General features: G+C 39.2%; 1 non-coding gene across 1 annotated transcript; it reads right to left on the bottom strand.

Annotated features, from left to right (window-relative positions):
- Window positions 1-506: 506 nt before the first annotated feature.
- Window positions 507-613, bottom strand: LOC127108977 (small nucleolar RNA R71). Its single transcript, XR_007796468.1, has one exon. It is a non-coding gene; the product is annotated as a small nucleolar RNA R71 (small nucleolar RNA).
- Between the last annotated feature and the right edge of the window lie 11581 nt (window positions 614-12194).

The following is a 12194-nucleotide window of genomic DNA, read 5'->3' as shown; positions in this document are numbered from 1 at the left end:
GACTAAGGCATTATTAGCCGGTAAATGCGAAGAACCCGTAGTACCGGAAATTTAGTAGATCCTTTAGCGGAACCCGAACGTTACACTCGTACACGCCTCTTACTCATCCCAATTAAGAAAGCTATGGCCGAGAATCGCGACCGAAGACTTCTTAAGGAATTTTCCCAACCCTCTGAGGAGGAACCTAGTTCTAGTATAGTAAACCCCTTATTCCTGCCAACAATTTCGAACTAAAACCATCTTTACTGCAATTAGTGCAACAAAACCAATTCACGGGTCTCTCTACTGAGAACCCAAATCAACATTTAAAAGTCTTTATCCAACTGGCCGACACCTTTAAAACCAACGGTGCTTCACCTGATGCGATCCGTTTAAGATTATTTCCTTTCTTCCTCAGGGATAGAGCACGTTCATGGTTAGATTCACTTCCAGCTAATTCAATAACTACCTGGGAAGACCTTAGGAGAGTATTCCTTGCTAGATATTTTCCCCCCAGTAAGACTGTCGTTCTTTGAAACCAAATAACTAGATTTACTCAAAACTAAGGAGAATCGCTTTTTGAAGCTTGGGAGAGATATAAAGAGCTATTAAGAGTCTGTCCACACCATGGCCTAGAACAATGGTTGATCGTTCATACCTTCTACAATGGACTCCATTACAACACAAAGATGAGCATCGACGCTGCCGTTGGTGGCGCGCTGATGAACAAACCTTACCCTAAAGCTTGTGACCTAATTAAGGATATGGCCCAAAACCATTCCCAATGGGGAACTGAACGAGCATCAATAGAGAAAAAGGAGACCCAAGGTGGAATACATGAGATAAGCTCTATGGACATGATGCAGGCGAAAATGGACACTTTAGCCCTTAAGGTCGAACATATGTCTACAAACACTAACACCACAGCGGTAGTCCACACAGAGTGCGAACTTTGTGGATCTAAAGGACACGAATCGGCGGAATGTAACCTTTTGAACGACCTGAACATCGACCAAGTGAATTACGCCCAAGGTAACCCATTTTCAAACACCTACAACCCTGGATGGAAGAATCACCCGAATTTTTCCTATAAAAACCAGAACCCTATCCAAAATTATGCACCTCAAAGACCACAAGGTTATCAAGCCCAAAAACCAAATCAACCTATGCAAGTTGTGCCTCAGAAGTCTAACCTTGAGAAGATCATGGAGAGCTTTATATCAGGCCAGACTCAGCAAAACAAAGAATTCCTAAACCAGACCATTCACGTAAACAAACTGATAACGCAATTAGGAACCAAGGTTGATCAGATAATCACTCACAACAAGATGCTTGAAACCCAGATCTCACAGGTAGCACAAAACCAAGCCCCACAAACTACGCCTGGAGGACAATTCCCTGGACAACCTCAACCCAACCCTCGAGGGCAAGCTAACGCTATCTCATTATGAAGTGGGACCGCTTACGAAGGGCCTCATAACCCAGCAACGAGCGAGTCCAAAGCTTCTAAATAAAATATACCTACAAACCAAGAAGTGGAACCGGTGGAACCCGAGAAACAAACCGACCAAGAAGGAGAAGCCAAGGATAAAACTAACAAACCACCACCCCCGTATAAACCACCAATCCCATATCTGCAAAGACTTTAACAAACCAAAAGCAATAACCAATACCAAAAATTTATAAAAGTAATACAAAAGCTTCATGTAGAGATTCCTTTAACCGAAGCAATCACCCAAATTCCATCTTACGCCAAATTTCTCAAAGACATCTTAACCAACAAGCGTAGGCTTGACGATCCCAAACCCTTGGAATGCAATTTTATTTCCGAGAATAAACTTGCTAAGAAGGAGAAAGACCCTGGTAGTTTTTCTATACCTTGCATTCTAGGGAGTCATGTGATCGACAAAGCTTTCCTAGGCTTAGGTGCTAGTGTGAGTTTAATGCCCTTAGATGTATGTAAAAGGTTAAACTTAGGAGAATTACAACCAACTAAGATGTCCCTCCAATTATCCGATAGGTCTGTTAAGTACACTGTAGGCATTTTAGAAGACATCCCAGTTAGGATCGGTCAACTTTATATCCCGACGGACTTTATGGTCATGGATATCAAGGAAGACGACGACATCCCTATCCTTTTAGGTAGACCATTTCTATCAACAGCCGGAGCTATAATAGATGTTAAAAGAGGAAAATTAACTTTCGAAGTAGGGGATGAAAAGATTGAGTTTATTCTTTCAAAGTTCCTAATGGCACCAATCATAGGAGACACATGTTATGTGATCGATATCATAAATGAATGCATAAGGGAATTTGATCAAGAAGAACCTGTGATCGAACCATTTTCAAACCCGAATGAAAAGGATGACGAGCTAGAGGAAACGGAACCTCACACTAACGAATGTTTGGATCTTACTCCAGACGTTTCACCAAATTCTCCAAAACCAGCTCAAGAACTTAAGGAATTGCCCAAGAACCTAAGATATGAGTTTTTGGATAAAGAAATGAACCGCCCAGTAATAGTTAGTGCCACTATAAACCAAGACGAGACAAACCGACTCTTAAATGTTTTAAGAAGATACCCCTCTGCCTTAGGGTACAATATCTTTGATTTAAAAGGTATAAGCTCATCCGTGTGTATGCACAGGATCTCGCTAGAGGAGGATTCAAAACCTTCCAGAGAACATCAGAGAAGAATCAACCATGTAATGAGTGACGTGGTAAAGAAGGAAGTCCTTAAACTGCTAGAAGCTGATATAATCTATCAAATCTCCGATAGTAAATAGGTAAGTCATGTACATGTGGTACCCAAAAAGGGAGGCATCACAGTCGTGCAGAACGAGAAGGGCGAGCATGTAGCTAAACGTATAGAAGGCGGATGACGTATGTGCATAGATTATAGGAAGCTCAATAAGGCAACTAGGAAAGACCATTCCCCCTTCCATTCATAGATCAAATGCTTGAGCGTCTTGCCAGACACTCTTACTTTTGTCATCTGGATGGATATTCTGGATTTTTCCAAATACCCATACACCCCGAGGATAAAGAGAAAACAACTTTCACCTGTCCTTACGGAACGTTTGCTTACAGACGAATGCCTATTATCTTGACGGAATTATGGAAGTATTCATGGACGATTTCTCGGTATGTGGTTTTGACTTTGAGAATTGCCTCATTAACCTTGAGAAAATCCTAGAGAGATGCGTAGAAGTTAACCTTGTGTTAAACTGGGAGAAGTGCCACTTTATGCTTAAAGAAGGCATAGTGTTAGGATATATAATATCTGAAAGAGGCATTGAGGTCGACAAAGCAAAGATAGAAGTTATAGAAAACCTTAACCCTCCTAAGACAGTCAGAGAAGTCCGTAGTTTTCTTGGACACGTCGGTTTCTACCGACGCTTCATCAAGGATTTCTCTAAAATAACAAAACCACTGACCTGCCTTCTGATGAAAGACGTTGAATTCATTTTCAATGAAAAATGTATCGAAGCCTTTAACCATTTAAAACAAGCATTAATTTCAGCACCCATTTTATAAACTCCGGATTGGACTAAACCCTTTGAAATAATGTGTGATGCTAGCGATTTCGCTATAGGAGCTGTTTTAGGGCAAAGAAAAGATAAGAAATTACATGTACTATATTATGCTAGTAGAACCCTAGATGCCGCTCAACTGAATTATACAACAACAGAGAAGGAACTCCTAGCTGTAGTTTTCGCAATCGATAAATTTAGGTCTTATCTTGTCGGATCTAAGATTATAGTCTATACAGACCATGCAACTATCTGTTACCTTATAAGAAAAAAGGATGTGAAACCTAGATTACTCAGATGGATCCTTTTGCTACAAGAGTTCGACTTAGATATTCGAGACAAAAAAGGAACAGAAAACATAGTTGCTGACCATCTTTCCAGACTAGAGCATTTGAAGCCAGACCATTTACCTAGAAATGATGATTTCACCTATGATAGATTGATAGCTAAGTTAGATATCGTTCCCCTTGAACCTGATAGAGACAACTTTGGGACAGTTTCAGAAATTAGCAGAGTACCATGGTACGCTGATTTTGTGAACTATCTAGTCGTTGATATCATACCACCTGACTTAAATTATCAAAAAAAGAAGAAGTTCTTTAAAGATATAAGACATTTCTATTGGGTCGAACCACTCCTTTTTAAAAGAGGAACATATAACATCTTTCGACATTGCGTCCCGGAAGAAGAAGTCTGAAATATCATAGAGCATTGTCACTCTTCACCCTATGGTGGACATTCAAGCACATCCAAGACATATGCTAAGATCCTTCAAGCTGGTCTTTATTGGCCAACACTATGGCGTGATGTCCATACTTATATTGTCCAATGTGACCAGTGCCAGCGCGCTGGAAACATCTCAAGACGTCACGAAATGCCTTTGAAGAACATCCAAGAAGTGGAATTATTTGAGGTCTGGGGTATGGATTTCATGGGACCTTTTCCATCTTCGATGGGAAACAAGTACATTTTGGTAGCCGTTGACTATGTTTCCAAATGGATATAAGCTATAGCATCACCCACTAACGACATAAGAGTAGTCATCAAGATGTTTAAAAATATTATTTTTCCCATATTTGGAGTACCACGACTTATCATAAGTGATGGTGGATCACATTTTATATCCAGGATATTTGATAAACTCTTAAGAAAGTATGGAGTAAAACACAGAGTAGCAACACCATATCATCCCCAGACTAATGGTCAAGTGGAAGTATCTAACAGAGAGATTAAGAAAATCTTGGAGAAAACTGTTTCGATATCCAGAAAAGATTGGTCTGAAAAGCTAACAGAAGCATTGTTGGCTTACAGAACTACTTACAAAACCCCTATTGGAACTACACCATACCGGTTAGTCTACGGGAAGTCATGCCACTTACCTTTTGAACTCAAGCACAAGGCATATTGGGCCATCAAGACCCTGAATTTGGATTACCTAGCATCTAGCGAGAAGCAAATCCTCGATATCCATAAATTGGAGGAACTCCGCCAGAACGCTTACGAGAATGTCGTTATATACAAAGAAAGAACCAAAGCATGGCATGAAAAAAGGATTGTGAAAGAGGAATTTAATATAGGCGACTCTGTCCTCCTTTTCAATTCGAGATTATGTCTTTTTCCAGGTAAGTTGCGTTCGAGATGGACAGGCCCCTTTAAGGTTTCCAAAATCCTAAAATATGGAGTAGTTGAAATCCGGAACAATTCCTATAATCTGTTTGTGGTAAATGGACAAAGACTGAAGCAATACCAAGGAGGTGACATCCCCACAGAATGCCCTGGCCATACTCTGATCGACCCTCCAATTCCTACCTCTGATATATAAAGTTCGAATCGTCAAGCTAACGACGTTAAACACGCACTGCATGGGAGGCAACCCATGATTTCTTTTCCTTTGCTTTACTTTTACTATTTCAATTTATAATTTTAATATATATATATATATATATATATATATATATATATATATATATATATATATATATATATATATATATATATATATATATATATATATATATATATATTATATATATATATATATATATATATATATATATATATATATATATATATATATATATATATATATATATATATACTAACATTTACAATATTTGCCATTTCAGGTGTCCTCTGTTTTTAACCTAACTTTTCAGGATGGAGAATTTCGACACTATGCCAGTGATCTTTCGTGACCCAGTTCAGGAGCAGCGTTACGCCATGCTTTCCCAGCGCCCAATGCTGCCCACAAGATATCCTGATTCAAGCTGCATGGAGGCATTAGGCATTGAGCCTAGTGTCAGGCATTTGTGCAATCAGTTGCAATGGATTGAGTATACTGATGCGATGCATGGGACTTACAGGAACCTCACTTTGGAGTTCTTGAGCTCGCTACGAGCCCTATGTTGGTCATGCTAGTGATGGTGGCTACATTAATTTCAGGTTGTTTGGGACAGAATACACATTCAACCACAAGCGTTTCAGTGACTTACTTGGATTTCAGACTGCTTATGATGCCTCATCTGAGCTCTCCATGAGCTATTTCCTGAGTAGAGACGTTGAGAAGTTCTTGAGTGACATTACATATGGAGGTAGCCCTGACCCTTCCACCAAAATCTCTAACAAGATCTATAATCTTGCTTTCAGATACTTTCAGATGATTCTTGCCCACACCTTCCTGGGGAAGAGTGACACTGATACACATGTAAGTGTTGAAGAAATTTTCTTCATGTACTATACCACTTAGTCACGCCCAATAGATTGCGGAGCTTTTCTGATCGAGAGTCTTTATCTCAATGCTCGCTCCACTGTGAGCCCTATACACGTTGGAAGCACGGTGACTCATATAGCCTCCGCCCTAGACTTGATAGAAGATTATTTCACCTGACGTCTTATTGCAGCTATACTTTGATGGACATTGACTTTTGTCTGGACCGTGGCCTCATGAGGAGATCTTCCTTCCAACTGGATCAATACAGGCTCTTGATCGAGGGTGAGGTAATTCACTACTTTACTTTACCGGACCCTCAGGTAACCCGTGTTTATGATCAGGCCAACTGGGCCTACGCCATATAAGGCCAAGGCGAGACAATAGACGAGCCGAAAATCGCACCTATCAGAATCAAATTCCTCACCAATAATCCAAATCTTCAGAGTCCAAGCATACAACCTGAGCTGGTTAAGCTTCGTATGGAGATAGCCCAACTCCACCAATAACTTGCTGAAGTTGCTTTGCAGGTCGAAGTATCAGATACCACACATGCCACTGAAGTTGATATACTGAATAATGAGATCGCGGACCTCCAACACCAAATCGCAGAGCTCCGAGGGTATTAAGTCGAGGAGACTCCACTAGTCCCTGAGCATTGATGTTATCACCAACCGAGAGATGCCGTTTGATTTTCCTATTTCCCGTTATTTATTATTTATGCTTGTTTTTATTGTTCCTTTTGACTTTATGCTTGCTTTTTCTTTCCTAGGATCTCTCGACCCGTGACTTATTGCTAACTCTTCACACACACACACACACACACACACACACACATATATATATATATATATATATATATATATATATATATATGCATTGTTATTATTATGTTTTATGTCCATTTTATTTTATCTCACTTAACTATTTTATTTTATTTTATTTTGTCAAGCTTAATCAAAAAAATAGCATACCATAGAAACCTATGTGCACCCCCCTTCTTGCAAAAATGAAGACAAAAAGTTGTGGCCCAAGAAGCAATGAACGAATCCGGCCCAACCAATTCCGAAGCCATGGCGGCCCCCATGATGTCCGACCCAATTTCACCCTTTTCACCTTCTTCAACCTCTAAAAACCCATTTTCTCTTCCTCCCAACTCCACCAAAGTCCACAAAAAAATCTCAACTTCCTCATTTTAACTCCAAGCCATTACCATTTCCAAACTTCCCTCATCCATTTCTCCACCAAAAACCCACTAAAACTCCATTTTCACTTCCTTTCCATAAACACCCATTTTTCTCTTCACTCACCATTAATGGCAGGAATGGAGTTCAACAACATCATTCTTCGCGGAGGAAACCCGGAGAGCGACAAAACAAGATTTTACAAAAATTGCGATCACGGGAAATCCTCGCTACCAGGTATGTAGACGAAATTTTTTTGTACACTTTAGGGACATACCATAGTGTTTTCCATATGCTTGATACTTTAGGATTACACGATATTTTTGCTAATAAAGCACCCACCTATGATAGGCTAACTAGGGAGTTTTTGAGTTCCCTAATTTACACTGTTTACCCTGACACTGCTAGCACGGTTGGTACCGTTTGTTTTAGAATGTTTAATGTGGAATACAAGTACACTACCGATGCCTTAACAAGTTTGTTAGGAATGCCTTACGGTGAAGGTGCCATCTGTGAGACACCCTTAGATGCTGAATGGGCACTCAAAGCATTTACTTTTTGGAATAGATTATCAAATGTGGCTGTCACTTCCTTTGAAGGAATTTTAGCTTCCAATATTCATAACCCGGCCATACGTATTTTTCGATACCTTTTGGCATGTACTATATATGGTCGGGAAAATTCTAACAAAGTAAATGCCCGAGAGTTGCTATTTTTACAGGGTTGCCTCACTAATCGAAGGATCAATCCTGTTCCTTTTATGCTTGCACATATGTCTTCCATTCTTAAAAAGGGAGGAACCATTTCTTTCGGTGGTTTAATAACTTCTATTGCTATAACGTTAAATCTCAACACTGAGTTAGCCACCTTGGAACCACTCCCTCACCGCACCATTAACTTAAATTTTTTGAAGGATATGAAATTATGCAAGGTGCGGCGAGCAGGTGGTTATCACCTCATGATCCATGGTGTAGCTATACCCAGTGTTGTTTTACCTTGCTCTTAGCATACAGATGTGTGACATGCAAGGAACTGGACGTATGATCTTGATGCTCCACTTTTTACCGGTCCTTTGCCACCTAATGTTCCTATGGACAATGAGCAAGGGACCGATGATGAGTATGACCGGCGCGACCAGTCACCTGCTCATGATATTCCTACTGCATCACCTGCACACACTGCACCTTCTTCTTCTGACCATTTTGCATGTACCACTCCCGGTTTTTACATCACTGAGGAGATGTGGCGCGAGCACCTAACTCGAGAGGAAAGGCGTGACACCCTTCTGAATACCATAAACCAACAACTGACAGATAATATGAGTTTTATGGTAGCTTCTCAACAGCGTAGTGAGCAAACACATCGGACTATCACTGAGTCCTTACTTGCGATCACTAATGAGCAGCATCGCCAGCAACAGGCTACTGAGCGTCACTTCGCACTTATTGAGGCCACCCAAGGGTCTCTCTTAGGTCGCTCTAGGCAGCTGCAGGAAGGCCTTAGTACTCGTAGCAGACATCGTCGACCCAAGCATCCTGACCAGGGCGGTGACGGTGACGGTACTGGTGATCACCCATAGTTCTCTCTCTCTCTCTCTCTCTCTCTCTCTCTCTCTCTCTCTCTCTCTCTCTCTCTCTTTCAGGTTACTCCTACCCTATCTCATATCGAAACATTGAGGACAATGTTTAGTTTATATGTGGGAGGATATTTTTATCGCTTTTTATCGCTTTCCTTTATTTTTAGTATGTTTTGTGCGTTTTAGTTGTTTGCCTTTTCTTTTCAATAAAATAACATGTGTTTGACGAGTCATCTGTGTAGTGTATCCGTATTTCTCCCATTTCTTTTACCTTACCGAAACATTTTGCGAGCAAAGAAAACAGTGCATCTTGAATATTCAGGCTATAAGACAGGTTTATGACGGGATGCAAAAGACTTGGGAAAACTTTTTCTAAAAATCGATATTGTCTTAACACCGTAGGCTTCATGATTATAAGAGTCGATCCCGACACCCCATATGCTGTGGCCCTAATTTTTGTTCCAAATAAGTCCTTAAGTAGTTTATCCTTGCAGACAGCTCCGACTTAAGCATGCTCTACGTAGGGGACCGATGAAAATAAGTGAATGATCACAAAAATTCCTGCTTTATTCTCAAGTCATATGAAAATCCGGGCTAGGTGACTCTCACACGGTCATTTAACCCAGCAAAATAAAGACACATGCGAAACATGCAGAAGAAAAATAAAAAAATATATATAAGAATATGCCTATTGTTGGTTGGTTCAGAGGTATCTGGTGCTGAACTTGGTAGGGTGGATTACGATCCAATCCCCCACAACTACAAAATTAGGTTAAATAAAGGGGTTACACCAACTTATGTACCAGAGCCTCATGCTTAAGATCATAATCACTAACCGGTCACCTTACTATGAGTATGTACGGATAACGGGCTAAATGTGATTGCACTTGAATGAAAAGGACTTGAAGAAGACGAAAAGAAGGCCTAGGTATGGTGGGGTGATGTGGATAGGTAAGATCCTAAGTCTAAGTCCTTTCTCCTTTTAGCATTGGTTCACATAAACAAAACAAAACAAGCACAAAATATTTACACAATAATGTGCTCAAGTGAGCAAAAGGCAAATGGCATAAACATAAACATGAGCTCAAGTGAGCAAAAGAAAAAGACAATATGAATAAATGAGCAAGAAATTAAATTGCATTAAAGTAAAGTGCAAGAATTAAATGTTTGAATTAAAAGTTAGTAATTAGTAGTTAGTGTTAATGTGTCATAAGGCAATTTAGCGCTATGTTAAGCAATCGTAAGTGGACTAATGTAGTAGTCACACCTATCTGAGGCCGGTCAATAAAACTATAGGCAACTAAACATAAGTTAGAGATTATGACTAGTAAGCCAAGCTCCTACAACTTGCCATGCCAAAAGAAAAGAAGAATGACCTTGTATGGATTTTAGGTTTTTTGCTTGACCAAGAAGCAACCTATCTTGGGCACAAAGCAATTCACTTGATCTTTGATTAAGATGAATTTGATTTAGATCAAAGAAGGTTAAGCCTCTCATATGTCAAGGCTAACCACAAATTATTAACTCATTGGTCAAAAGAAAAAGAAGAAGATTAAGATGGAAATGTAATGTACAAAATGAAAATCCAAATGACATAACCAAAATACATTGATCAAACATGAATGGAATCAACATCAATCACTGGTAAACATAAGTGAAATGAAGATTAGAAGTCAAGAAATGTCAAACATATTTTTGGTATTTTTTGGAATTAAAATAATGCATAAAATAGAATGAACAAATAAAGGTCAAACTTCAAATCCAATTCAAATCAACTTGGATAAGTCCAATTGGATCATCATAAGTCCAACATGGTCAAACAAGGTTTGACAAATTTTTTCAACATTTTTTGAAAACAGAAACTAATTTTAAACAATTAAAAATGGAGAAAAATAACATATATGAACTAAAATCTCAAATCAATTAAGAAATTGATGAGAATATTTTTCATAGACTTATCATCATTCATACATGTTTAGAAAATATTTTTGGCATTTTTGAATATCTAAAAGTATTTTAAATGAATTAAAAACAATCAGAAATGAAATAATTCACAAAAAATATTAAATGGAATCACAAAAATAATTAAAAATCATTTTATGAAACTAGAATTTACGAGAAATTTTTTGCAATTGGTCCCATATTTTTGTGATTCCAAATAAAGAAGTTGTGAATTTTTGAAAATAAATGGATTAAGAGAAATTAAAATAGAAATTAAGAAATTAGAAAAAACCACAGCGCTTGGATCATCGCTCATTAATTGACGTGGTTGATCACAAGGCTCCTAGGCGCGCGCTCATCATACACCTTGGTCAAACGCGTGGTATGCAACATTAAATGAAGTCATAACAATGCAAGGCTAGGATTAAATCTGGGAATCAACATCCAACGGCCATGGTTCAGACGCGTGGGGACGGTGGTGGAAACCACCGTCTTCTCCGGTGATAAGGCACAGTCCGGCCACCAGTTGCAGGTTTTGCAACCTCAACTAAAACACGCGATCCATATACCAAATGAAAGTTGGGGTGATGTACATCACCCTTGTGACCTTAGTTTTTGCTCAAGATTCTTATGAAAGAAGAAATCTGAGGTTGAAAAACTAGGTGCTCAATCTGAAGTTCACCAATTCACAAAATCAAAGCCACCATTGGCTTGCCTCTCACATGAGGACTTCAGAAATGCAAACCAACACAAGCAATGCACAATAAACAGTAAGATTTGAAGCAAAATAGATGAGGTATAAACCTTTGTTGAGCAGCTTTTGTGAACACAATTCAACCAATCCTTTGCTTGCAGCTTGATCCTGATGCTTGGTATGAGAGCTAGGCTTAGGAATTAATGATGATAATCAACTGATGTTGTTGAAAATCACACTTGAAAATGAAAAGTGAAAATGCAAATTCCTTTGGTGAGAGGTTGGGGAATCAAACCAGCAGAGGTTCAGGCGCCTTCAGGTTGAGATTTGAGTGAGGTAATGCCTTCTATTTATAGATGGCTGATGCAAGGAGGTGGAAAACTCGTGTGTGCATGAAGTTGGATCCTCCATGCATGGGCCTGTACAGGCGCATGTGAGGCCCAAAATCAATTGGTTTTACATGCTGAACTCAAATGAAGCAAGTTTGGACGTGCAGATGGCAAGGCAATGTCTTGTGTATCAAGATTTAACATGAAATGCATAATTGATCATAAAGCTTTATTTCTTCGAAAAGCCCATT

This window comes from Lathyrus oleraceus, chromosome 7, assembly GCF_024323335.1.
Source record: "Lathyrus oleraceus cultivar Zhongwan6 chromosome 7, CAAS_Psat_ZW6_1.0, whole genome shotgun sequence".
In the NCBI taxonomy this organism is placed as follows: domain Eukaryota; kingdom Viridiplantae; phylum Streptophyta; class Magnoliopsida; order Fabales; family Fabaceae; genus Lathyrus; species Lathyrus oleraceus.
This window is presented reverse-complemented; position numbering and strand designations above follow the sequence as displayed.